The sequence below is a fragment of the Gallus gallus genome, chromosome 2 (genome assembly GCF_016699485.2).
Source record: "Gallus gallus isolate bGalGal1 chromosome 2, bGalGal1.mat.broiler.GRCg7b, whole genome shotgun sequence".
Classification (NCBI taxonomy): domain Eukaryota; kingdom Metazoa; phylum Chordata; class Aves; order Galliformes; family Phasianidae; genus Gallus; species Gallus gallus.
Window position 1 is genome coordinate 644958 of NC_052533.1, and position 27121 is coordinate 672078.

Genomic DNA, 27121 nt, shown 5'->3' on the forward strand with positions numbered 1-27121 from the left:
GATGCTCACATTCTCAATTTAGGGGTTAAATGCGGGGCTCGGTGAACAGAGGATGCTTCTGGGGCCCAAAGCAGGTCAGATGTACTCCCTGGTGTAGCACTGATGTAACCCACTGCTTCTTGTTACATTGCAGCCTTGGCACAGGCAGAGGAATTCCTGTCCTACCCTAGAACAAGGGCTTGAAGGACGTGGAGCTCTTGGAGCGGGTCCAGAGGAGGGCCACTGAGATGGTCAGAGGGCTGCAGCACCTCTCCTATGGGGAAAGGCTGAGGGAACTGGGCTTGTTTAGCTTGGAGAAGAGAAGGCTGCGGGGAGACCTCATTGTGGCCTTCCAGTACTTGAAGGGAGCTATAAACAGGAGGGTGGATGGTCTTAAACTGAGTCAGGGGAGGTTTAGGTTGGATATGAGGAGGAAGGTTTTCCCCCAGAGGGTGGTGACGCACTGAACAGATTGCCCAAGGAGGCTGTGGGTGCCCCATCCCTGCAGGCATTCAAGGCCAGGCTGGATGTGGCTCTGGGCAGCCTGGGCTGCTGGTTGGCGACCCTGCACATAGCAGGGGGTTGGAGCTGGGTGAGCACTGTGGGCCTTTGCAACCCAGGCCATTCTATGAGTCTATGATTCTTAGCCCTTCTCTGACCACACCTAGCAGAGAACAGAGGAGGATTTCCCAAGGAGGAGAGGAATATCTTTAAGGCTGCGCTGATCTGAAGCCCTGGGTGAGCCGGAACAGCCCTGAAATTGAAACCATCGCCAACCCTCCCAAAGCCATTGGGAAGCTATTTTATCTCGGAGCTTAAAAATAGCCCACGGTGGAAGGAGTTGTTATGCATGTGCCTTTCATGGGGCCGTGGGGTTTCCCCTCCCTCATCCTTACACGCTGCGGCCCCGGGAAGGAGCCCAGGCCGCAGTCAGGCGGAGGGGTCAGGGCAGAAGCTGCACCCTGACTCCCCACGGATGGGGTGTGCCCCTTCCCACGGCCTGCTGCAAAGGGTGTTCCCCACCTCCTCCAGGTGACCAGACATGAGGGACACGCCTGTTTTTGTTCCAATTCAGGCGCGCTGTGATTCCCTTATCTAGCATGGTATCTCTCTATGCGGTACAGCAGCTCTGCAGCTCCCTGGGCCGGGCGCATGGCACACACACACCTCACTGCCAGCAGCCCGGCATCGCCTCCCTCGTCCTGGATCAGCTCCCACCGTAGGCTGCAGTGATTCAAACCTCGGAGCAGAAGCTGGAGGATCCCCCCGTGTGGCTGCTGCCATTGGAGCCATGTTTGACGGCTTCGCCTTCCCCCCCCCCGCTCCCCCCGGGGTTTTCAGCGCCGTGCAAGGCAGCCGTGCCTGCCGGGCCATCCCCCATCACTCACCACCTGCTGCCCGTACATCTCAGCACCATAACGTGTGTTTTCCCATCCCGGGTGCAGAGAGGCTCATCTTTCTGGATCCAACGGGCCCAAAGCAGGCGCGGCATTGAGAACACAAGGCAGAAGTCCAGCAGTGCCTGCGGGTCGGACAGCGGGATGGGCGGATCTGCTCAGCCGCCGTGGGGAGGCTGTGAGGAGACCTCATGGCAGTCTGCAGTACTGGGGGGGAAAGGGGTGACTGTGCGTGGTGTGATGGCGGCAGACCGAGGGGGGTCTGTGTAGGAGGGGGGACTCAGCTGTGCTGTGAGGTGTGAGGTGAGGGGTGAGGGATGAGGTGAGGGATGAGGGGTGAGGTGCGGGCTGACGTGAGGTGAGGGGTGGGTGAGGTGAGGTGAGGTGAGGTGTGAGGGGTGAGGTGTGAGGGGTGAGGTGAGGCGCCGGCACTGCCCGGAGCTGCGGTGCCCGCCGTGGAGGTGCCCGCCCGGCTGGCAGCGGGGCAACGCGGTGACCCCCGAGGCCGTGAAGCCGCCCTGCGATTCTACGAGCTTTACGGTTCTACGATTCCGGCACCCGGCCGCTCCTCCTGACGAGGAGTCGCCCCTATCACCCGAGCAAACCCCCCCTCCATCACCCCCCCGCCCCTCAGCCCTCCCCCCCCCGTTCCCGCCCTCTCCCCCCGCCCCTCACGCCGCACCCACCCCCACTGCGCTGTCACGGCGGCGCCGCCTGAGCCCCGCCCGCCCTTGGCCCCGCCCCCCCAACCCGCGCTCGCTCCGATTGGCGGAGGGCGGGCGCGGCGCGGCGCTATTGGCCGAGCGGCGGCGGGCCCAGCAGGGCGGCTGTGCGGCCTCCCCCGCCTCCTCCCCCCGCCGGGCCCGCAGGGGACAGCGACGCTGAGCGGGCGGCTTCGTCCCGGCGCGCTCCGCCTGCGGTAAGGGCCGCGCGGGCTGCGAGGAGGGGGTTCGCTGCGAGGGGCGGCCTGGCGGGGCGGCGGAGGGCCGGGGGGCGGCGTGGGGCCGCGCTGCGGGCCGAGGGCGGCGGCCCCGTCGGGTCCGGATCGCGGGCGGGGGGGCCGCGCTGCGCCGCCTCCCTTCGGCTCTGCGCGCTCTGCGCGGCCCGGAGGGGCGCGGGCCGCCCCCGGCTGAGCGCGGCGGTGTCGGAGCGATCCGGCGGTGGGAGCGCTGCGGGGCCGCCGCCATCCGGGCGGGGGGGGCTGAGGGGCTCCGGGCGGTGGGGCGAAGGGCGGGGCGGGGCTGGGCGGGGGCCGCAGGCCGGGGAGCGCCGGACGGACACGGCGAGAAACTTCGCTCGGCACGGCCGGCGGAGTCGCTCGGCTCGGAGGAGAGCTGTGAGGGCCGCCCCGCCGCGCCCGCTGCCTCATCCCGCATCCCCGCCGCTCTGGAGCGCGTCCAGCAGCGCCGACCGCACCGCACCGCTCCGCGCCGCTTCGGCGCCGCTCCACAGAGCACAAATCGGCCCTCGTGTCCAACCCGACCCCCCCGGCGCTCCGTGGGGCCGTTCGCGGGAGCAGAGGCCGCCCCCTCCCCCACCGCCACCTCCTCTGGGCTGTAGGCAGCCATGCGGGCTCCCTGAGCCTCCGCTTCTCCGCCCCGACCCCCCCATAGCGCCGTGTTCCGCACCCACGGCGCCCCACTGCCCGCCTGCGAGCGCGGCACAGCCCGGGGGGGTGGCGGAGTTCTCTCGGTGGATACCCGGCCCCTCCTGGGCCCTTTGTGTGCGCCCTTTGGGGCTGCAGGGCGGTCCCGGGGATCCGTGCCGCTGTGGGACGGCTGCTGAGGGCTGCGTGGGGCTGTGAGCTCTGCAGGTGTCGTTCTGCTGCTGGGCCCAGGGAGCGCATCGGGGCGGGTGGAGTGCTTTGGTGTGACCTCTGCTTCTGCCAAGGTGTGTGCGTGTCCCATCCCTGAGCTGCGGACGTATAAAGCCCGTTTGTATACATATGAAGGTACACTTTGTATGTGTGATGCATGTTAAGTAGGAAATGATAATGCAGTTTTCGTCTCTTTCCCCGTAAGTCACAGAATGGTTGGGTTGGAAGGGACCTCAAGGATCATGGAGCTCCAACCCCCCACCACACACAGGGCCACCAACCTCCCCATTTCAGACCAGCCCAGGCTGCCCAGGGCCCCATCCAACCTGGCCTTCAACACCTCCAGGGATGGACGGGGCATCCACAGCCTCTCTGGGCAGCTGTTCCAGCACCTCACCGCTCTCTTGGTAAAGAAAGTCCTGCTTCCTTTTACTTATATCCCGATTATTCTATGGGTTCATCAAATAAGCTCATTTACCTTTCTAACAAGTTGTTCTTTCCAAGCCGGGTTTCTCTCCCCAGGGAGCTGTGCTGTCCCTCAGCAGCATACCTAAAAGCTCCTTGAATAACAGGAGAGACATCAGAGTGCTGCCCTGGCATCTCAGCTGCTGGCCCATGAACCCCATGCGGTGCCTCCTCACGTGCCCTGTGCAGGGCTTTCCATGAGGTTTTGCTGTGGCTGCCTTTCCCAGATGGAAGGAGCCAGGCCTGTGCTGGAGCTCTGCAGCTGTATCACTGATGGCCACGTTGGTAGGACTGAATTATCCCACCTGGTATTGTATGTTTTGCTGGTGTCATGCAGTGTGCTGTTGTAATGTGCTTAACTTTATTTAAGCGAGAGGCAGATAAGCAATAAGTCAGCCATGTTTGAGGTTGTAATGGAGCTCTTATCAAAGTGCCTGCTTGGCTGGCAGGGTTGCTGGCACCCCCACCTTCCCACTCTGTATGAGAGCCAATGAAACTGACGATGAGTCTGATGATCCTTCTGGTTGTTTGGTGGCTCTGTGGCTCAGAATGAGATCAGAAGAGGTGAAGTTCTCAGTTTGAGAAGTAACTCAGCTGCCTTGCTGTTGCAGTAACAGCAATGCCCTCTGCTTTCTTTGTGGGATAAGAGGCCTCAGTGAGGAGTGATTCTCCCAAAGGGAGAAGAGTCGATCTGAGTCTGATTGCCTGTAAGACTGAGGGGTGTCAGTAAGTCTGTAATGCATCTCTACAGGGATGACACCAAGCAGGGATGGAATAACACAAAGGAACAGAACAAAGAGGGAAAACCAGCGCTGTTTCAAAGGAGCAGCCGGTGGGGCTGCAGGGATGCTGGGATGGGACTCGGTTCCCATCCCTCAGCTTGTTTCACGAGCTCTGATGAGTGCTTCATTTAAACAAATAAATTACGTGTTCCTTCTGGAGTCTGTGAAAGGGCTGAGTCAGCCTTAGCGTGGTGAATGGAGCAGTAATTACGTCTGAGGTCCCAAACCCCGCTGTGTTTTAGTGGTTACCTCTCTTCCCCAGCAAGAAATGAACCTGAGCCATTACAGGGAATTCTTGCAGAGTTCAGGCCTGGTTTTACCCATCGCTGTCCTGGAGCTCAGCCCTGTGTGATAAACTGCCATCCATATCTCCAAGCAGTGGCTCAATCCTTGAGTTGCGTTGTCTCTAGGAAGCACTGATGGATGGGCTCCCAAAGCTGATGTGTGCCACGGTTCTGAGCTAGGGAAACCACTGGTCGGACGGGCTGTAGGTCTGTCGGGATGAATTCGGGCCACTTGCAGTTCTAATGGAAGTGATGGTTGCTTAAAGGACAAATAAATCACAGCTGTACCTCATTTTAGTCTGAAATTACCCCATAGGGTTTATTTTGCTTGTCTGGGCGTAGATGGAGGATGAGATTCAGGTCTCCTCAGGGAGCTGGGAGCTGCAGGCCTGTTACTCATCACACTGCTGCCAGTCTGCTTCGGAGGGCAGGACTTTGGTGTCAGTCCTGTGCAGTCTCAGAGGCAGACCTGCAGCTGATGCTGCTCTGGAAGGCAGATGCTATTTCCTGTGGCTCCGTGCTGATGCTTCCTGCCCCAGCTCAAATAGCTCAATCTCTTGCTTAGTCAGAGGGCGGTGTGTGTGGCTTCCTCGCGTCGTGCCGGTGGTGTCAAACTGATTTGCCTGTCTCTGAGGCCAACGAAACTGCAGTCTGGCCCTGTGATCCCAGCATGGAGGTGATGGCACGGCGGGTCGGGGCTCAGTGCTGTGTGCACAGCTGGGCTCCCCGGGGGGTGGGAGCGCTCCGGGCTGTGCTGCCGGCAGCCCCGGGGATGGGTGCACACAGCCAGCAGGCAGAGCTGCCCTGGTGGGGAATTCTGCAGCCTCCCACAGCTCGGAAGCCAACTTCATGACTCGGTGTTTTGCACATGTGAAGGAATTTGTGGTGGGAAGGAAAGGTCAGTGGAAGCGGTTGCTGTGGATGTTATGCAGATTTTTTTTCTTTTTTTGCTTGGTAACAAAACAGTGAAACGCTTCTGGCTCGCAGGAGCACCCTGCATTGCTCACAGGGGGCTGCTGGCCTGCTTTGTGAGACGTTCCAAACCAGTTCATGAAGTCATTTTCCTGATGCTAAAGCTGCACTGCTCTGGAATTCGAAACCCAAAGGATTCTGGACAGATGTTGGGGCGATGCTGGAGGAGTTGTGAGCTCTAGCACTTCTAATAGGATAGCATCAAGGCTTTGCTGGGGAGGGTGCAGCTGTTCCCAAACAGGCTTAGTCTTAAACCTCCTCAGAATAAGCTGCTAAGTTCTGTGTGTTGTCATACAAGCCTGTATCACTGGCACAGGTTGCCCAAGGAGGCTGTGGATGCCCCATCCCTGCAGGCATTCAAGGCAGGCTGGATGTGGCTCTGGGCAGCCTGGGCTGCTGGTTGGCGACCCTGCACATAGCAGGGGGTTGGAGCTGGGTGAGTATTGTGGTCCTTTGCAACCCAGGCCATTCCGTGATTCCTGTAAGCATTGGCAGCCCTGATAGCAGCGTTTGCAGCCACTGCTGTGCAGAGCACAAGAGGTGGGTAACACAGGGCACTACTGGGTGCCCAATGGATGTGTGTGTGTGAGCGGAGCATCGTCAGGCTCTGCCCTACATGTTCTCCCCTTGTTGTTCCTGCTGGCAGGTGGTGGTAATTCCTTGCTGCTGTACATCAGTGCTCTCCTGGGAGCAGTGGGGAAGCTCTCGTTTCTCCCTGCCTGCCAGGCACGTGGCTGCTGCAGAGCAGTGCTTATGGGGCTCTGCCGTCCCTTTTGACTCCTCCCAGCTCTCCCTATGAGAGCAGCAGTGCTCAGCAGCTCTCCTGAGAGGGTGCACGGTGCTGACTGCACAGGAGGGCTGGCTGATGTGATAGGTTTGTATTAGCTCTTGTTTGGAACAGTTCTCGTTTCCATCCTCGTGGAGCAATAGCTTCTCTTGTACCCTGCCCAAAATGCTGATGTTGGCCTGCTGGAAGGTTTGGTGTGTGGGTGGGATTAGGGCTAAGTATGGGGAATGTCCATGACACACGTGGTGCAGCTGGAGATTAAGGGCATGAGCAGTGCTCCGGTATCACGCTGCTGTGCGAAGCTGCGGGAAGCTTCTAGGAGGAGTATGCAGTTAATCACAGCTATTAGCATGATTAGGATCCTGATTAGCCTGTGTCACTAACTCCCATTCTCCACCTACACTTTGCCCCTTTCATCTGGAGCATTTGCAAGTATGGGAAGAAGGCTGGGAACAACACAGGTTCAGCCCAAGGGACGCTCAGCGTGCTTAAATCTACCCGGTCGCTGTGGGCCATCATTGCAGCAGGTAACTCTGTAAGCTGTACAGCTGCTGGCTGAACATAAGGCCATAGAAATCAGCCCTTGGTGGATGGAGGATCCCCAGCAGGGCTGCAGGAATCCAGCTGAGCCCAAAGCAGGCTCGTCTTGCTCGTCAGTCCGGTGCTCGTAGTGCTCGCTGGATCTCAACCATGGGTGAGCTGATGTTTAATTCCAACACCCCCGTCTGTGTTTGATGCTGAAGCAGCTCCTCCTTCCTTGTGCAGCTCAGCAGTGCCTGGTGATGGGGCTGAGCGTTCTGCACGCAGCCGTGGCTCTGTACGAGGTGCCCAGTGTTGCACTGAGGGGAGCTGCCTTCTGGGCCAGGCAGCCAAACTGCCCCGAAATAAGCCCAGAGGTCGTGTTGTGAATTCAGTGGTTAAAACCTCTCTTAGGGAGAGACTGTGCATACTGAAGCTGGATCTCTGTAGAAGCAAGCTGCTTTTGGAGCATTAGGTCATCCATTTCCAACCCGTTCCCGCCTGCCAGTGAGTCATCATTCCTTTTGTACAATTGCACTGGAGCTACATCATCCTGGAAAGCTGCTTTTGAGCCGAGTTTGGGGTGTTGACGTTGGGTTTAAACAGAGCAAAGCGATGGGAGCTCTTATCAGGTGAATCTCAAAGCACGTTTACTTGCGCTTGGGTTACGTGCAGGGAGATGAGCTCCATCCGTGCTCGGTGAGAACCCGGGGTGCTGGGGGTGCTGCCTGCTGGGGTGGCTTATGGGAAGTGCTCAGAGCCTGGCAGTTAGCACTGCTCACAGCAGCTGCACTGCCAATCCCTGCTGGTCGTTTGCTCACTGTCTGCGCTGGGATTCCCCTTCTGTTGGCCTGGAATGGTCTGAGCATCGCATACAGGAATGGCACATATGGACTTCTGTTGTTCTGATCCATTGATTTTATTTTATTTTTTTCATCCCCACCCTCCATTTCCAGCCCTCCTGTGTGTTTACACTGACAGTTCTCCTGTCCATCTTCTGACTCTGCAGAAGCTGCTGATTGCAGTTTTAAGTGTTTTTCTTTATTAAGCCCTTCTTAAAGATGCTCCTCTCTATCTCTATCTGCAGTGATCGTAAGGAACTCCAGAGCAGGCTTTCTGCTGTCTGTGGTTACTTAATTAATAGTAAAAGTAATTGGAAACTTCGAACTGTGAAGGAGCAAAGGCAGAAATCCACGAGAGGCTTCAAGCCATGTCTGCAGAATGAGAGGTAAAGAATGGGAGAGAGCAGTGAGTCAGAGCCTTTCCTTCCCTTTGGCTCTTGTGGTGGGAGTGAATGGCTGCTTGTGTTGGTCACGAAATGGAAGCAATTAAAGAAGGGTTCTTGAGTTAAGCCATTGATTTGGGCTGCTTGCTTAGCAGGGGGTGTGGATCTCAAAGTGATCTGTGTGTCCAGCAGTGACTTCAGCCTATGTAGGGGTCCAATAAGAGGCTGTACAGTGTTGTTGATGCCCAGCTTCAGAAGCGTGACTTGGATTATAACTTCCTAGTGCTAATTTTATCCCTGGAAAGGCAGAGAAACCTCAGAAAAGAGAGGTGGGATGTGTGGGGGAACCTTTAGGATGTCCATAAGGCTCTGGAGGTGATGTGTAGTCAGCCTGCAGTCGGTGCTCATGGCTGCAATGGCCGTATTCCTGCCCAGCTCTGCACAATGCAGCAGCCCAAGTGCCAGCTCTGTAGCACTGCAGTGAAACCCACTTGTAGTTGGGATTTGGGCAGAGCATGTAGGGCAATAGGATCAGGCATCACACTGGGGATTACATGTTTGTCCTGGGCTGACCCTCTTAGTGTGGCCTGCATTGGTGTAACTGCTGAATGACTGCCTGGATTTATAGGGACGTATATCTGCATTAGCACTGATTTGATGTAACCATGGCTTATTTGCTTTTGGCCCAACCTATTTTCAGCTTGGGAATTCACTTTTAAGGAGGGATTCTATAACTTGCCTGAAACTGGCACTGCAGGCGTGGGTTTCCCCCTAAATACAATGGCTGTTTGACCAGCACTGGTAGTTGTACTTCTGAGTGCGCTGTGCAGCATTGGCTGCTGCTGAAAATCCAATCAGTCCATTGAGCTGTGCACCTCCTCGGGAGCTGGGATGTCCATTCAGTAGATGTCAGTGATGGTGTTCTAACAGCTCGAACTCACAAAGTGACACATTATTTTGCTGTATGGTGTTCCTTTCTTGCAGAAGCTGCCAGACTTCCCTGTCTGCGCACGGCTCTGATGCTCTCCCTGGAGATGGTGTGTCCCGGGGCTCTGCTTTCCTTCAGCCCGTGCTTCCTGTGTGTCTGCCTTTCGTGTGCACTCCTTCCTGCTGGCAGGGCGTGCGGGAGCCGTGCTGCGGTGGTGGGATGGCCATGCAGTGTGCTAACCCAGCACAGCTGGTAGCCGGGTTGTACACTGCGTCTCCTCAGGTGCTGGACAGAGCCTTCAGCCTCAAAGCACTGAGCTGTGCTGTTTAACTACCCGGAGCTGCCTGTGCTCAGGGTCTGCTCCTGCTCCTCCATCTGCCTCTGTTTTCCACCCCCGTATCAGCTTAGCACACGTCCATTTTCCTCCAGTCTCTATTCCTTGCCCACCATCCCTGCTGTGGGACATCTGAATGTGGGGTGGCTTTATTTTTTGCTTCAGGCCATTCAGGAAGGCTGCTGGAGAGTTGGTCAGAGCACATAATATAAGACAGGGCTTCTGAAGGCCTTAATTCTGGCTGGCATCAGCTGACGCTGGGGCTTCTTTAAACATACTGCAGACATCTCTAATACTTTTCCCCTGGGGGACTGACTTCCTGTGATAAAATGAGATTTCCTTTTAGAGTCGAGTCCGTGGTTATATAATGAGAGTAGGAAGTGGCCCAGGAGCAGCACTGGGAGGATAGGGGAGTTATTTGGGGAGTGCCTGCCAGGCCGGAGGGCAGAAAGCCGTGCTTGGGAGCAGCCCGGTAACTTCAGTTCTTTCCCAGATGGGAGGGGATGCTGGAGGAGCTCAGGAGGGAGTTCCCTGCTTGGAGCAGACGACTCTTGAAGCTTAATTCTGGATATGGACACTGCTTTTTTTTTCCCTCATTTCTGATGATGTTTGTGATTTGTTTCTGTTTTTCTTGTTCTCCTGTTGCGTGCTGCGTCCATCTCTTTCCATTCCCAGTCCAGAGCTGGTCTGTTTCCATTCCATAGAGTCACAGAATGGCTTGGGTTGGAAGAGACCTTAAATATCACACACTTCCAAGCCCTGCTGCGGGCTGGCTGCCACCAGCAGCTCAGGATGCCCAGGGCCCCATCCAGCCTGGCCTTGGGCACCCGCAGGGCTGGGGCAGTGGCTCTGGGCAGCTGTACCTTGCCATCGTCTGAGTGAAGAACTTCTTCCTAACACTTATGTTGAAGTTTAGTAACTGAACCCTATTAGCAGTGCAGCTGCGGAAAGGTGTTCACACAGAGAGAGATGGGAACCACGGTGTTTGGAACAACGACATACCCCGTAGGTGAAGGAAGCCACGGTACGAAGGACTGCAGCCTGGAGGTACTGAGGTGAGCTGCTGCTCTCAGTTGGTGTGCCTGATGGAGAGGCCAGCAGGGCACGGAAAGCAGCATAAACCACACGTGGTGCTTGGAGGTTTTCAGTTAGCTCACTTGACAGCATAGAGGGAAATGGGTGCAGGAATGGAATGGGGAGCAACACATGGCTGCCTTGGAGTGGGTCACTGAGCAGCTCTCCAAAGCCATGGGCCTGCATGCCATGGCTGCTCAAAGCCTCTGAGAGCACTTCTCACACAGCAGAGTGTGTGAAAGTATTTAGTGCTGATTAGCAGCTAGAAGAGGCAATGCTTTTTTTCTACTTCCTTAGGAAAGAATATGGGACATGGAATAACTCTGAAGGGAGGGATCCATGTCAGTGAATGCAGTTAGAAGTAAATGTGTCCGAATTCAGCAGGCTTCAGTCTAACATCTCCGAATTTCTGGGTCAGCTGATGGGGTAAACTGTCCAGAAAAGCCAGATTTCTGTATTTTGTCTGAAGTAATTCAGCTGTGGAGCCTGATCATGGAATCATAGAATCACAGAATGGTTGGATTGGAAGGGACCTCAAGGATCGTGGAGCTCCAACCCCCCACCACACACAGGGCCACCAACCTCCCCATTTCATACCAGCCCAGGCTGCCCAGGGCCCCATCCAACCTGGCCTTCAACACCTCCAGGGATGGACGGGGCATCCACAGCCTCTCTGGGCAGCTGTTCCAGCACCTCCCCACTCTCATAGCAAAGAACTTCCCCCTCACATCCAACCTCAATCTGCCCTCCTTCAGCTTCACACCATTTCCCCTCGTCCTGCTGTTATCTGCCCTTTCCAAGAGTTGCCTCCCCTCCTGTTTGGAGGCTCCCTGTAGGTCCTGGAGGGCTGCAATGAGGTCACCCCGCAGCCCTCTCTTCTCCAGGTGCCCTGATTTCAGCCCTATTTGAGGTTCAGCCCCCATGGCAGGGGGTTGGGACTGGACAATCTTTAACCAAAGCCATTCTGTGGTCTGTAGCACGGCCCAAGGGCAGCCACTGTAAGCTTCTGCCAGAGCTCAGGTGTGCTGGTGAGCTCCAGGACATGGGTACCCCGAATGGCAGTGTGATGTTGGCACTGCTTTATTTCATACTGCATAGAAGTGAAGGACTGGTGCCTGTGGGTGCAACAAGTCCGCGTCTGGTGCTCAGAGAATTGAGAATTGAGAATTACAGCTTCTAAAGCCTGACCTCACAGCAGCTGGCTGCCCTTCTGCAGCCATTCACTGAGTCTTTCCCTTCCCCTTCTGAAATCCTTTGTCAGCGTTCTCCTAAAGGAGCTGCATTTGGGGACTGGAGGAGCACAGGCTGACCAGGAGAAGCCATCAGCTATCGCAGTGAGAGCACAGACCCATCAAGGCTGGAGAAGGCCCCTGGGATCACCCTGCTGGCAGGACCTGAGTGCCACAGCCATCCCATAGCCCTGCATGGGGCAGCTCCTGGCTCCTGCCGTCCGCACTGATCCTAACACTGCAAATGCCAGAAGTGGATCAGAGGAGAACTTTTTCTTCCCTTGGGTCTGGGTATGTTTATTTTCTCTGCTATGTAATTTATCTGTAGCCCTTTTTTTCCAGCAGTAAAATATGCTGACTGTGACTGTTACATTTCCCAAACGAACTCCTCTGGCGAGCTCTCCATCTCCTCATACCGTTTGGGGTGCTGATGTAATCCTACGGCTGGATGTGAACCGAGCAGAAAATGACATGGTACAAAACTTGCCCTGAAAATCTGTGCAGGATTTAATAGGTTCGTTCTTATCTACTTTTTGCAGTAGGTGTCCACCCCATTCAGCACTCTCACTTTTGGCCATCGATTGAATTGCAGCAGTGGGAACTTGCTGAATGCAGAGAGGAGGCAGAAGTGTGGCGTGATGCGTTACAGATCCTTCCCATCCCTGCACGGCATTCCGAGGAGCACATTCAGCACAGTGATTAACTTGCAGATCTGACGAGGGTGGCGCAGTGGACGTGGAGCAGTGGGTGACCTGTGCTGACATGCGTTAGCGTTGTCCTTGTAGAGCCATGCAGCCACACTTTCCTGTCTTTTGGAGCAGTTTTAGCAGTGCATGAGAGGCCTCACAGCTTGCACAGCGTGGAATGAGATATAAACAGAGTTATCACCAATCCTCTGAAACAGGAGAGTGAGGATCAGGGAGTGCTTCTGTTTCAGTGTCTTGCTCAGCCTGCACAGATAAGCGTGAGGAGCACTGCTCTCCATGCTGAATCTTTAATGTGTGCCATCAGAGGCAGATAACATCCCGAGTTACAGTCACACAGTGAGCTTCTTGCCCTGATTTGTCCTGAAGTTAAATGAATTTTCAAATTAAAGGGGTCCGGGTCTGATGATTTAAGCCAGATGAGCTGTGGGCTGAGCTGGGAGCTGGTGGTGGTCACAAAGAGAGCCCAATGCCAAAGGGCAGCGCTGCTGCCTTCCAGCACCCTGCTTACAGCAGCAGGAGTGCAGAAAATGCAGGCCTAAGCTTTTACTGGTGGGATGGGGGGCAGAAGGAATGCTGCATCAGGGGAGGAAACGGAATGCGTTGGTGGGGGGAATATAAGCAAATAGTTCAGCACAGCAGCAGAGGAGTGGGGTGAGATAAGGAGCCACTGGTTGCTTTGACTTCCGAAGGCCAGTGAGATGCTGTGGCTGTGCCCACTGCTGTAACACGTGGAGATGAACGCAGCAGGTAGGAATGGCTGTAGGCCAGGTGGAAGGCTGGCCCAGCCCAGGAGGCCCTGTGCTGTCATCTCGGACTGTTTGCTTTGGAGCCTCTGCTGTTTGAAAAACGCCTTTTAGTCAGAGGAGGCGAGCAGTCTGCAAGCAGGCAAGTGCTAATATTAGGGAGGAAACGGCACAGCTCCAAATGAAGGCAGTGTTGTTTCTGTGCTGCTTGCTGCTACCTTTGTCCTCCAGCACCGCTTATCAGACCCGCAGCTCTGATTGCTCCACATCACTGCTTATCTCCTCTGAGAGCTTCTCCTGAAGCCTTTCAAAGTCCAGGAGCCACAAGTTGGAGCTGAAAGCTCTGCATATTGCATTTAAACATAGCACTGAAAGGAAGATGAGTATTGGAGGGATGTGTTATTTCACAGAATGGGCTCAATTCCTGTATTTGTAACCTGCAGGCTGGTCTCTCTCAGCTGGTTTTTACTAGGTGACTCCTGTTAGCATACCTCTTTCTTTATAAAGTTGCTGGAGATGCTCACTGGGCTGCTCTGCTGGAAGGCCTTCTGCTTCCACATCTCTTTTGTGTAAGCTCGAAGTGGATGAAGTGACTCATTCATTCCTCCTAGCTGAGGCTGAAAGGCTGAAGTGTGGGTGAGTTGCAGCAGCAGCTGTTTGGGTGAGAGGAGAGGCAAAGTGGCCACGGGGCGAAGCTCCCTGAAGCATCTGTGCTGCTTTCTGATGAGCTGGGGACAGCCAGGCTGTGCCCTGAGAGCTGTCGATAGGTCCATGGCATGCAAGCCAAGGTTCTTCTGATTCCTAACTACTGTGTGTCTTCTAGGTTTTCATCTTTGTTCTTCACTGCTGTGATCCAGCTGTTAACAAATGCCACTGCATCTGGGTTTGTTGTAGGTGTGCTCTAGGCAGTGGCTCATTTTAATGCTGCATCCATTTTTCTTTGGCTTTTCATGGCTGAGATGGGAGGTGTTGTGTGACTGCAGTAACAGGACAGTGGAGAGCTGGAAAGAGGTTCAAAAACTGATGTGCTCAGGTGTCGGGAGTCATAGAATCAAAGACTCATCGAGGTGGGAAAGGACACTGAGATAGAGAGCCCAGCCACGGGTTCTGGCGTTTGTCTTCAGGATTGGTTGCCCAAGGAGGCTGTGGATGCCCCATCCCTGCAGGCATTCAAGGCCAGGCTGGATGTGGCTCTGGGCAGCCTGGGCTGCTGGTTGGCGACCCTGACCATAGCAGGGGGTTGGAACTGGATGATGTTGAAGGTTGTTTTCAACCCAGGCCATTCTGTGATTGGTTCTGATGTTATCCATCTGCTGCCTCTCAAACACAGGAGCCTCAGGTGCCGTACATAGGGTGGTATTTGTGCTCTGTGTGGCTGGGGCTCCTTTGGAGGCCGTGTAGGGATTCAGCATAGAGAAGTGGCAGTGCCCTCGGGCAGGGTGGGCGTCAGACCTGCAGTGCTGGATGAGGGGTTGGGTGGAAGGCTTCTTCTTCATGTTCCTTCTCCAGCAAGGGCACCTTGTGCTGCAGCAACCTTAGAGCAAACTTCTCCTTCTGCACTGCTGCACAGCTCTGCTGTGTTCTTCTGCAGCCCGAGGCTGTGTGTGCAGTTTGCAATGCTTTCTCCCGACTTGGTGTGAATTCAAAGTACGACCAAAGTGATGCTGTAGAGTCAAAGCGTTTCTTCCCAAAACACTCAAGGAGAGAAAACCAAACCCCAACACTCCTCTGATTCTTGGAGTCAGAAGTCATCCTCTTTTGAACCAGTAATTCGCCTAAAAATTGTAAATCACAGAATCACAGAACGGCCTGGATTGCAAAGGAGCACAGTGCTCATTGAGTTCCAACCCCCTGCTCTGTGCAGGGTCGCCAACCAGCAGCCCAGGCTGCCCAGAGCCACATCCAGCCTGGCCTTGAATGCCTGCAGGGATGGGGCATCCACAGCCTCCTTGGGCAACCTGTTCAGTGCGTCACCACCCTCTGGGGGAAAAACTTCCTCCTCGTATCTAAATGCATTTATATGTGTTCTAAAAGCTAAATAGGTAGGAATAAGAAATATTTTCTATGAAAACATGAGCAGAATATTCTCTAACAAAGTGGACCTTCCCATGAAACATCCTTCCTACAGACTCATAGACTGAAGCCAGCTAACTTCCAGAAGCACAGCAGCGTGTAACAAACAGCTATTTGATCAAGTTTGCTGCTGGGAATGATCTCATCGTGGTGACCAGGCGGTCACTGTGCAATGCTCCAACTATTTGCTGAAACAAAAGTGTGCTGAGTCGGCTGAGCGCGGAGCAGCGTTGGTCGCTCCTGGGGGCCCTGCTTGTGCAGGGCAGGTAGGGGCTGCCAGCTGCATGGCTTTGTTTGGTCATTTCCATCTTTAAGACCTAACCTTTGAGGTAGGTTAAGTGAGAACTGCTTTCTGTGAGTTTAATGCATCTCTTTTCCAGGCAGTCTTATTAACACACTGGAACAGGTTGCCCAAGGAGGCTGTGGATGCCCCATCCCTGCAGGCATTCAAGGCCAGGCTGGATGTGGCTCTGGGCAGCCTGGGCTGCTGGTTGGCGACCCTGCACATAGCAGGGGGTTGAAACTACATGATCCTTGAGGTCCTTTGCAACCCAGGCCATTCTATGATTCTATGATCAATATACTTTTTTTTAGGGGTGTATGCTATGTATAAATAGCAGTGTTTTCTAACTTGGTTTTAAAGCCCAGTGCATCGGATCAATAGCCCTGAGGTACAAAATCACCCGTCTGTATTTTCTCACTGTTGAGACAGAAGCTCTGTGCTAACGAGGACATCTCCTAAGCAGGTGGGGTGATTGATCTGCTGCTCTCTGGAGGCGTTTCAGGACTCTGTCACAGCCTTACCCCACAAAAGCATTTGATGACGGCTGTGCGGTGATACCCAGAGTCAGCCCCAGCACGATCCTTCCCAGACATCCATAGTCATAGCATGGCTCAGCTTGGAGCGTGTCTTAAAGGTGCTGGAGTCAGAAGGGCCCAGGTTGGAAAGGACCAGAGGAGTCCTGTCCTTGTTGGAGAGGGTCCAGAGGAGGCCACAAGGATGCTCAAAGGGCTGCAGCACCTCCCCTGCGAAGACAGGCTGAGGGAGCTGGGCTTGTTCAGCTCACGACTGTGGTTCTGTGACCCACGAGGACCATCAGGTCAGCTCAGCTCTGCACAGGGCCATCTGCAGATCAGACCACAGAACCACAGGACCAGTAGTGGTGCAGTTCCAACCCCTGCCCTGGGGTGCTGGTACTGTTGGGCATTACTTGATTTGTGCTACTGCAGACAAAGTTTTGGAGCTTTTCAAGACGAGAGCATCACCAGAAGAACCCTCTCCTTCCTCCATGGCATTCTCTGTGCATTATCGGAGGTGTTTCTGTGTGGCTGGCAGGTGCTGGACTTCAGTAAACCTGGGAACGATGGGGTCTCGCTTAGCAGTGCAAGCTGCTGCTGTAAATGGTGACAGATTGCCACATGCTTTCTACACATTTCCATCTTTAAAAGGGTAGCATTGCTTTAAAATGTGCAATTGACTGAGAGTGCACTGCAGTGAGAGCCAACCTCAGCTGTTCCCTTCGGTTCGGGTGCGAGTGACAGCTGTATCCATCTCTGAATGGGATTCAGCAATGTGCCAGGAACAAAATGAGCTCAGTTCTGTCTCCACTGACCGAAAAGGAGATCTGCAGTGCCTGCAGCTCAGCAGTTTGTTCTCCCACTTGTGGCAGTCGCTGTGTTTTTCTTTCAGTCCCTCACCAGAAGGTGGTTATCTGCTGCCCTTGGATGCGCTGTGAGCTGTGTGCTGGGTCTGCTCTGCTCTGCTCTGCTGGGAAACTCAGCATCTGTGGAGGGGGAGCCAGCAAGTTTTCTTCAAACTCAATCCCATGTTTTATTTCTATCAGTGAAATGCTGAGAACGGTTTGGAGGAAGAGGAAAACAGGAACTGGCTGCAGCGGCTGGAGCTGCTGCTCTGGAGGAGATGGGAGAGCTGCCCTCCCATCACACAGCGCTGAGATTCTTAGAGGAGAGCCCTCCAAGCCATGTCCCTATGCCAAAAGCATGCTTTATTTTGGGTAGGAGGTGGCAGTGGCAGAGTGATGGTAAGGAAGAGGCGTTGCAGAGAGTGCACCGTCTGTCTTTTTTTAATTACACCTTAAAGAAAGCACAGCAGCTGCTCCATTTTGCCTCCTCTCCCCCCCTTCAGAAACCAGCCAGCCAAGCCCTATGGTCTGGCTTTTGTCTGCATGCTGGAAGCAGCCCATGCTGGCCAGATAGGAGTGCTGTGGGCCAGGCTGGCTGCTGAGAGAAGGGCTAAAATGGTCTCCTTTGTGCCTCAGAAAGGTGATATGCAATCCTATAGCTAATGGCTGAATGCTAATGATCTGAACTTATCTGGCTGCAGCGCTGTGACCTCCGTCTCCCCTTCTTCCCTTTCACCAGGTGTGGCTATCGCTTTCTGCTTACACCTTACAGGATGAATCTCCTCTTGCTCGCTCTGATTTTTAGCTGGAAGTCTTAAATGCGAGTGCTGGGCTCAGAGAATGAGAGAGCTTCTTCCCAGAGGGGCTGATGGCAGCTGGCTGCCCCATGGAGCTCACCATGCCCACACACCAGGCCGTCCCACAGCAGGGAGGTGATGCCTGGAGCTCCTCTTGCAGCACCCAGCAGGACCTGGCCTCCTACTGAGGCTCTCATGTCTGTAACCAGACCCCGTGGTGGGCTGTTTCAGCAGCTCTGGTGTCCTGGGTGCTGCTGCTGTGTCATGGCAGTGAATCCAGCCCTGTGTGCAGAGCTTTCAAGCAGCCGGTGCTATGAAAGCTCACAGAATGGCTCGGTTTGGAAGGGACCTCAAGGATCGTGGAGCTCCAACCCCCCACCACACACAGGGCCACCAACCTCCCCATTTCATACCAGCCCAGGCTGCCCAGGGCCCCATCCAACCTGGCCTTGAACACCTCCAGGGATGGACGGGGCATCCACAGCCTCTCTGGGCAGCTGTTCCAGCACCTCCCCACTCTCATAGCAAAGAACTTCCCCCTCACATCCCACCTCAATCTGCCCTCCTTCAACTTCACACCATTTCCCCTCGTCCTGCTGTTATCTGCCCTTCCCAGGAATTGCCTCCCCTCCTGTATGGAGGCTCCCTGGAGGTCCTGGAAGGCTAAGCTGCTGGAATGTAGTTATGTTCTGACGGATATTGCTTCCAATCAATTAAAACACTTTATATAGTGTCTGTAATAGTTGTGAGCATCATTGGCTTAATATATTGAGGATGTCCTCTAATTTAGAAGGAAATATTTTGTTATTAGTGGAAGTATACAGCCTCTGTACTTCTGAATGGCACGGCTTATGGAAAGGTTTCACAACTTGGGGAAACAAATACCAAAGCAGTGAACCAGAGCTGTTGATAGAGCTGTGTGGGTTCTGTTTCACCTGCTGCAGATGACAGTGAAGATCTGTAACTCACTGCTGTGCTATACGAGCAGTGAGACCAAGACGTGGAAGGTTGGGGCAGATTGAGGTTGGATGTGAGGGGGAAGTTCTTTGCTATGAGAGTGGGGAGGTGCTGGAACAGCTGCCCAGAGAGGCTGTGGATGCCCCGTCCATCCGTGGAGGTGTTGAAGGCCAGGTTGGATGGGGCCCTGGGCAGCCTGGGCTGGTCTGAAATGGGGAGGTTGGTGGCCCTGTGTGTGGTGGGGGGTTGGAGCTCCATGATCCTTGAGGTCCCTTCCAACCCAAGCCATTCCACAATGAGGTGTGCCAGCACTGGTGCTGTTGTACAGTAGGATGTCGGAGCTGCTTCATGTCCCTGCAGTAGCTCGGCTCTCAAGCTGCCCTGTTGGTAACTTGTCCGTGCTGAGCTGCTCTGTGAGGTCCTGGCAACCTCTCTGCCTGTTGTCTGACACTGCAGGCAGCCTTCTTTAATCTGCTTAATTTTGTACAATTGCTGTTGGCATCTGCAGCTTTCTGCACAACAGATTTCCTTTCCTCGGGTCAAGGAAAGGCAGCATTTCAGCATCCAAATGAGATTCTGGCGTTCCACATCTGGGGTGTGGCAGCAGCTGGGTGTATTCCCTATACGCTGAAGTTATGTTTTTTGATGTCTGTAGATAGCATCAGCTCTTTGATGTGCACGGTGAGTTTGTCCTCTGTGGACATGGAAAGGAAGCTGACCCGGTGGCTCAGGAGCCTTCGCAGGACGTGCCAGGTTGGGGTGTGGGAGAGCAGCAGTGCTGCTGAAATTAGTGCTGCTGTAGAGGGGTGGGATGAGAGCAGTGCTGTGTGCTTTATGTGCTGGGCAATGGGCCTCTGCACCTCCTCGGGTGACCATCAGTGTTCAGAGCCGTGGGTGTCCAACCTTGTGGCCACCATGGGCTGCACGGAGCGAGGAGGAATTGTCTTGGGCCATGTATGAGGTATATAGTACAGTTGGTGTATATGCATTAAAACAAAGGCAACAAAGCCACAAAGGCAGTGGGTTGGACATGCATGGGAGGGGTAAAGGCCTCTGGGTGAGCTTCAACCTTGTGCAGTGTAACTGACATGTGCTGCTGTTTTTGTAGCTCTCGGCTCGACTCAAGTGTTACAGCTCCATATTGCAGCCCACGTACAACAGGGCCCTTACTGGGTCTGTAACATCTCTGACGTGGCAGATGCCTGTCTCTGGTACTTCTTACCCCCAAAGATGACAGCTGTATGGTAGCACTGAGTGTGGCACATGCACTGACAAAGCATGGGATACAAGTGGCTCTGTGCTGATGAGATACAGCAGCAGGGAGAACTCCTGAGCTCCTGTAGTGCTGCATTGCCCTTAGCTGGGCAGAGTCCAGGAAATAGAAGTTCCAGACGAGCATTAAATTTACATGCAGAAGACATTTATGCATCGGTGTTGATGGAAGAAAGTGCTCTTCTTCTTAATTGCTCTTCCTCTTAAATGTACCTGCTCTGATTGCGTGCTATAACTGCTTCTAACCTTTTTACTACTCAGCCACGCAGAGGCTGTGGGTACTGCTGGATATGCAGCCATGGTCGCTAATGATGGAGGCAGAATTCCTCCATGTGAAGAGGGAGCCTTTGGTTTTCCTGCAGTCACCTTCCGTGTTGACTGAGCTTCCAGCAGAAAGGAGCTGCCTTTGTTTCCTACCCCGGGAGATCACAAAGATCTGCTGGAGTCGTTCAGCTGATGGGGAGCTCCCATCCTCCCGCTGCGCCCACTGCCCACCCCGTGGCACACAGCACTGCCGGGCTCTGCTGCTCCCCCACTGCTGCTCTGAAGGTTGTGAGTCGCTGCCCCATCCTGCAGTCCCTGCGTGTTGTTTCCTTGGCCGCACCGCTCTGGACCCACGAACGTCCCCAGCGCTGGGAAGGAAGCGATGTGCAGCCGCTGCTGGGCTGTCCGACTGCATCTGCATCACTGTGCGACTGTCAGCCTCCATTCCCACGGAGCACTGTTTGTTCAAGCCTGTCTCCTCTGATAAGGAATAGATGCAGACACTGCCAAGGAGTGTCTGTGTGCTCTGTGGCTGCAGATCTTTGTCTTTCCGTGTTCTGTCTCCATTGGGGGAGCGCAGTCTCTCTTAACAAGGAGTAATGCTGTGTGACTCCAATGGGAGAAGCCTGACTTCACGATCACTAATGTTCCCCCAGAAGATGGTCTGCTTTCAGAGTTTGGTGGAGCTCCGTCTTGTCTTCAGCCTGGAGAAGAGAAGGCTGCGGGGTGACCTCATTGCAGCCTTCCAGGACCTCCAGGGAGCCTCCAAACAGGAGGGGAGGCAACTCTTGGAAAGGGCAGATAACAGCAGGACGAGGGGAAATGGTGTGAAGTTGAAGGAGGGCAGATTGAGGTTGGATGTGAGGGGGAAATTATTTACTATGAGAGTGGGGAGGTGCTGGAACAGCTGCCCAGAGAGGCTGTGGATGCCCCGTCCATCCCTGGAGGTGTTGAAGGCCAGGTTGGATGGGGCCCTGGGCAGCCTGGGCTGGTCTGAAATGGGGAGGTTGGTGGCCCTGTGTGTGGTGGGGGGTTGGAGCTCCATGATCCTTGAGGTCCCTTCCAACCCAACCATTCTGTGATTCTGTCTTTGTAGTGCAAGCTTTTAACCTACTTGCATCGGAGCTCTTCCTGTCATTCTTGGTTGGCACTCTGCTCAGACACCTGGTCTCCAGCTTTGGAGCACAGTCAGCTCACACAGGCGGGGGAACAGGAATTTGGTGCTGATTTACTCCATGGCAGTGGTTCCCGTGGAGAAAACAGGTCCACCAAGGAGCAGACTGACTATGGGGAAATTCCCATTGGTGCTGGCATGGGCAGTGTGCTTCATCTGGGCAGTGTGGGTGGCAGAGGGGATCGTATCATGTTTTGACGCTGCTTTGCATAGTACTGTCACAAGCAAACGTAGGAATTGAGCTGTTAGCAGAAGTGTGAAATGGCTTTGTGCTTCATTGCAAAGCGCTGTCTGAAGAGTGGGATTTCCTCGTGTTGGGCTGTTCCTGCTCGTGTTTTTCCTTTAGGATGGGACTGGGATGGAAGTCTGAGATGCCTCTGGTTGTGCTGCCCACTGTGGCGCATGTGGAGCTTACCATGCCATGCTGAACCCTGGCTGCCATGCAGTGTGATGCTGCTGGGCATGCAGCTCTCCAGCCATGATGTGCCATCCCTCATGGCTTGTCCTGTCAGGCACTCCCCACATAGTGCTGTACTGGAGGTGGGGAGCTGTTGGCAGGAGGCTGCCTGCCTAGAGAGCTGGAAATGCAGCACGAGGGGGGAGAGGTGTCAGGAAACCCAATGTGTGGCTTTCTCATCCCAGGTAATCATAGAATCATAGAACGGCCTGGGTTGCAAAAGAGCACAGTGCTCATCCAGCTCCAACCCCCCGCTATGTGCAGGGTCACCAACCAGCAGCCCAGGCTGCCCAGAGCCACATCCAGCCTGGCCTTGAATGCCTGCAGGGATGGGGCATCCACAGCCTCCTTGGGCAACCTGTGCCAGTGAAGTGGAATCTTCTGGAAATGGAATGTTGCTTATCTAGAGAAATGAGGGAGCCTGGAGGGCATCCGATAGGAGGAATGGCACATTCTTTGTAAGCTCGATTGCACTGAAGTACGTTCCAGTTTAGTGGGTAAGTGGCAATCCTGAGTGTAACTGGAGGTTTGTTCTGTCTCCCTTTGGCAGCATAGCAGTGTATGTTCAGATTGTGGAGAATGCTTTGTATGTAAAATCATTGGGGCTGGAGACTACATGACCGTGAGTTCTGGGCGGTGGATGTAGGGAGTGCTGGATGTGGGGATGGTGTCCTCACATGCCACATCCCCACTGTTCTGAGCACCCCTGGGTTGGTGACCCCAGCTGGGGTGCTGGAACAGCTGCCCAGAGAGGCTGTGGATGCCCCGTCCATCCGTGGAGGTGTTGAAGGCCAGGTTGGATGGGGCCCTGGGCAGCCTGGGCTGGTCTGAAATGGGGAGGTTGGTGGCCCTGTGTGTGGTGGGGGTTGGAGCTCCATGATCCTTGAGGTCCCTTCCAACCCGAGCCATTCTATGACTGCTGCTCCCTGGGCAGCTGTGCCAGTGCCCAACTGCTCTTCAGGAGAGATTTTCCCTGATGTCCAACCTTCAGTGCAACGTAGAAAGGAGGTAAAACACCCAACCCAATTTGTTCATGTTCGCCCTGAATGCTTTTGGGACTCTAAGAATAAGTGCTGTGTTGCAGGTGATGGTGTAGTAACCCATTGAGAAGGAGGAGCAGGTGGGGTGAAGCAGTGCAGTGAGCAGTGGGATGGAGGCAGCCCTGCTGGTGGGAGAGCTGCTGTGTGGGGCACAGATGGGGCTGGAAGGCTTTGAGATGCTCAGTAATAGAAGCAGGTGGAGCTTGGGAGCCAGAAGGGCTGAGGAACCAGAACTGCTGGTGCAGGACTTGTAACTGTCTATTATAGGGGCAGTGTGATGGGACAGCATGCAAACCAGGCACGACCTGTTTTCTGATAGCACAGGTGGGATAAAAATGAGGAGTGGGTGTGCTGTGGGGTGTAAATGAAGCACGGATGGCTCCTCCTGCGTTGTGCTGCTTTCCAGTGTCGCTTCCATAACAACAATAGTGGGGAGGAATAAAGCTGCAAACTTGGAATGAAGCTTGCGATGTATGAACAGCTGTCTCAGCTGTTAGAAGATTCCCACTGCTGGTTCTCTGGATGGTGCAGTGGCTGGGACTGATGGTGGAACACACAGTTCAACACTCACTGTCTGTGTGGCAGTGGTGCTTCCCCCACTTACAGCACTGCTCCTTCTGCCCCGGGACAGCCCAGGTAGGGGAGATGAAGCATTTCTGCTTGCCAGTCAGCAATAAGGGACAAAGCAATGTTTACAGCTTTGGGTGCTTCCCAGGACCTTGGTAGTGTATGAATGCTGTCCTTTGCAGTTTGTAGAAGCTGCAGGTTTGGTGCAGGAGGAAGACGTGGCCTTGCCCAGGGCAGGCTGCAGCAGCTCTTGCTCCCCTGGTGTCAGCTGGTGTGGTTGGGGGCGGCACAGCTGTGTCTGGCACTAAAATCTGGGGCTCTCAGGGGTCTTTTCCAGCCTTAGTGCTCTGTGATTTCTTCGTGCTCTGCCACAGAAGGTGTCCATCTGCTTCTTCCCCTTAACGTAAATGTTCTCAGCAAGCAGAGGGAGTCTGTGGGGCACTGAGGCCGCAGGTGATGATGTGGGAAAGGACGGTGTGGGTTTGGTGTATGTATGTTCACAGCCTCTGATGGAGGAGGAGCGTTCAGGTTCCTGTACAGACAGGAGCTCTTCCATCATGTGTGTCCCTCAGTCATACATGACGTGTTTCCCCACTCCTGGATGAGCTGAGCAGCTCTCCCAGCCCTCAGGAAGGGAACAGAGCCCTCGGGTTTTCCTCACTGGAAAGGTGGTATAGGTTCACCTCCTTTGCAACAGAGGAGCACAAAGTGTGGTGTATCTCATAGGCAGTCTTGGGGGGCAGCACGCAGTGGAGGAGGGGATGGAATTGGCTTCACGGGAGCTGCAGTGTGCACAGAAAACGTGGCACTGCAGCCATGGTGTGAGCACCTGCAGTGCTGCTCAGTGGAGGGATGTCCTAATCGGCCACTTGGGGTTGAATGGCGCATTTGGAAAAAGCAATTAAAGTCTGAATTAGAGAGAGGTTGCTCACGGTTTTCATTGTGAGTGTTGGTGTGCGATGGCTGGACAGTCCTCGTGCTGCAAAGGAAACCTCAGAGAGCCATTTGTGGGACTGCAGCAAGGCTCCTCGGCTGTGGGTTCATTCTGAGCAACACAGATGGCGTTCTAGACATTCCTAATGAGCTGATGCACAAATACTTGCTAATTGTTTGGATTCCTCTTAATTATGTGTGTATTGTGTTTTGCAGATAGGCATTTTCTGAAGATTGAAGGACCTGCTGAAGGGATCGCCTGCTTTTGAGGTACGAACTGCTTTTGTTTTACTGATCCAGCATTACATCTGTGATTAGAAGTGAAGGTTTGGTGCAGCTGTGTGTACACACTGAGGACTCCTCTCTTCTGGGCCGTACGTCTGCCATCCAGAGCTCTGGGATCTCATGGGCTCCCATGGGAGCTCATCATCCATGCTTGGCAGAGCCGGGCTATGGCAAGTGGGCTTACGTGGGCTCTGGGACAGCCCCCCATCTTTGAGAGGTGCAGCATGGAGAGTTCCTCTGACACACACTGACCTTGTGAGTCTGTGTGATCTATCCTGAGATCAGCAGCTGGAGGGTGTTGGAGGGACAGGGGTTCACATAACGTGTTTTAGTGAAGGAGCTGTGAATTCTGTATATTGTGTGGCCCAGGGGACCCAGGTGGATGCTGCAGTGCAGTATGAGGGGTGTTTCTCCAGGTGCTGGGAGTGGGGTCAGCCTTTTGCTATACTTACTAACACTTGTCTTCACCTTAAAATTAAAAGTAATCCAAAACTATGAAACAGAGGCACAAAGCTGTCCAGAAATGACCAGTCTGTCAGTGTAGTGAATCACAGGATCATAGAGCCACAGAATGGCGTGGGTTGGAAGGGACCTCAGGGGTCATGAAGCTCCAAGCCCTCCGCCACCAGCAGGGCCACCAACCTCCATATCTAATACTGGACCAGTGCAATGATACTTGGCTCTAAAGAGCTTTAAAGAGCATAGAGAAGTCAAAATGCAGCTCAGTTACCACTGTAAACATTAAGAACAGTCTCCTGTGGCTCGTTAAAGCTGTCTTGAAGTGACAGTGGCCCTTCAGATCTCCTGAGGTTTTGTTGTGTGCGTGGAACAAAACGGTTCCTGGAATTCCTTTCTTTGTGACCTTCCTCTGTAAGTGATGGGAAGAGAGGTGTGAAGTCCCATCTCTTTGGTTGGGCTGATGCTCTTGTGTACCCGTTGAGGAGCTGACTGAAAGCAGGCTGGGCAGCAGCACCAGTTGTTTGTGCCATGCGTTGTGGCTGCCTGCCAGACTGTCTGAAGTCATCCCCTAAAAGCTGTTTGAAAGGGAGCCAAAGGAGCTGGCTTATCTCGCTCTGGGTGGGATGGATGGGGTGGGAGGGAGGTGCCCAGGTGCTGTGCGTGCTTTTCCTTATGGCCTCAATAGAGCTGAGGAGGTCACGGGAGGTGTGGTGTCACCTCCTCCCACAGGGGTTGCTGTGCCAAGAGCTGAGCCCAACTGCGGAGTGGGACGGCGCTGTGCTGTCCTCCCTGCGCGCTGCTCTTCTGCACTGCTCCTTTCTGCCTCACTTGGCTTTGGCTGCGGTGCTTTTACATCTGCTGGGCTCCTTGGATGTCTAAACTTGATCTTGGAATCATATAATAGAATGGCCTGGATTGCAAAGGACCTTAAACATCACCCAGTTCCAACCCCCTGCTATGTGCAGGGTCGCCAACCAGCAGCCCAGGCTGCCCAGAGCCACATCCAGCCTGGCCTTGAATGCCTGCAGGGATGGGGCACCCACAGCCTCCTTGGGCAACCTGTTCAGTGCGTCACCACCCTCTGGGGGAAAAACTTCCTCCTCATATCCAACCTAAACCTGCCCTGTCTCAGTTTAAAACCATTCCCCCTTGTCCTATCACCATCCACTCCTGTAAACAGCCGCTCCCCCTCCTGTTTATAGCTCCCTTCAAGTACTGGAAGGCCACAGTGAGGTCTCCCCGCAGCCTTCTCTTCTCCAGCTTAAACAAGCCCAATTCCCTCAACCTTTCCTCATAGGAGAGGTGCTGCAGCCCTTTGCTCACTCATGTTAACCCCCAAGTTGGTTAAGGCGGTGATTTTGTTTTCCTCCTTTCCTTTTCAGTTGCACAAAAACAGCAGTCACAATATGAGCTGACTTGCAGGGTGCCAGGAAGGCTCCTGGTTGTACCTTGTGACCTGTGTTGTTCTGTGGTTTCAGGACATAGAAACCAAACAGGTGTTTCCCACGGACTGTATTCAGCAGCTAAAAATGCTTCCCGATGTAACTGATCCGAGGACGCCTCGTCCACCCTTGCTGAGTGCCTGAATGAATCAAGGCAGCTTCCTCCTCAGCATCCTCTGCAGGAGCCGGGGGCAGGCAGGAAGCGGGAGGTGCTGGGGCAGGTTGGCTGCTGGCTGCTTGTCAGGGGATGGCCTGGCTGAGGAACAGCCAGGCTTCTTTGTGAAACAGAGCCGAGAGTCCGACGGCTCAGACAGAAATTGGTTCTTCCTTCTCGTTTGATCAACTGTTTTGACTGAGTGTGGTTCCACATTGGTCACCTTCCAGGGTGGATGTGGCTCTGGGCAGCCTGGGCTGCTGGTTGGCAACCCTGCACGTAGCAGGGGGTTGGAACTGATGAGCACTGTGCTCCTTTGCAACCCAGGCCATTCTATGATTCTATGATTCCCTGCTCTCTTAA

The 27121-nt window shown here is 54.4% G+C and overlaps 2 protein-coding genes across 36 annotated transcripts in view; both read left to right on the forward strand.

The window, feature by feature from the left end:
- Window positions 1-27121, forward strand: part of GIMAP7L5 (GTPase IMAP family member 7-like 5) — a 598436-nt gene that overhangs the window by 237826 nt on the left and 333489 nt on the right. The gene's annotated exons all lie outside the window — the stretch shown is intronic.
- MAP4 (microtubule associated protein 4) overlaps window positions 2242-27121 on the forward strand; it is a 115689-nt gene continuing 90809 nt past the window's right edge. For 30 of the 35 annotated variants that reach the window (XM_015281160.4, XM_015281158.4, XM_040696470.2 and 27 more), the window contains exons 1-2: window positions 2242-2295; window positions 24635-24688. The gene's annotated coding sequence lies outside the window, so the exon portion shown is untranslated. Of the gene's footprint in view, window positions 2296-8088; window positions 8230-9210; window positions 10544-11823; window positions 12083-21343; window positions 21449-24634; window positions 24689-27121 lie in introns of all 35 variants that reach the window. The other 5 variants (XM_046927630.1, XM_046927641.1, XM_046927650.1 and 2 more) reach the window with 5 other exon arrangements.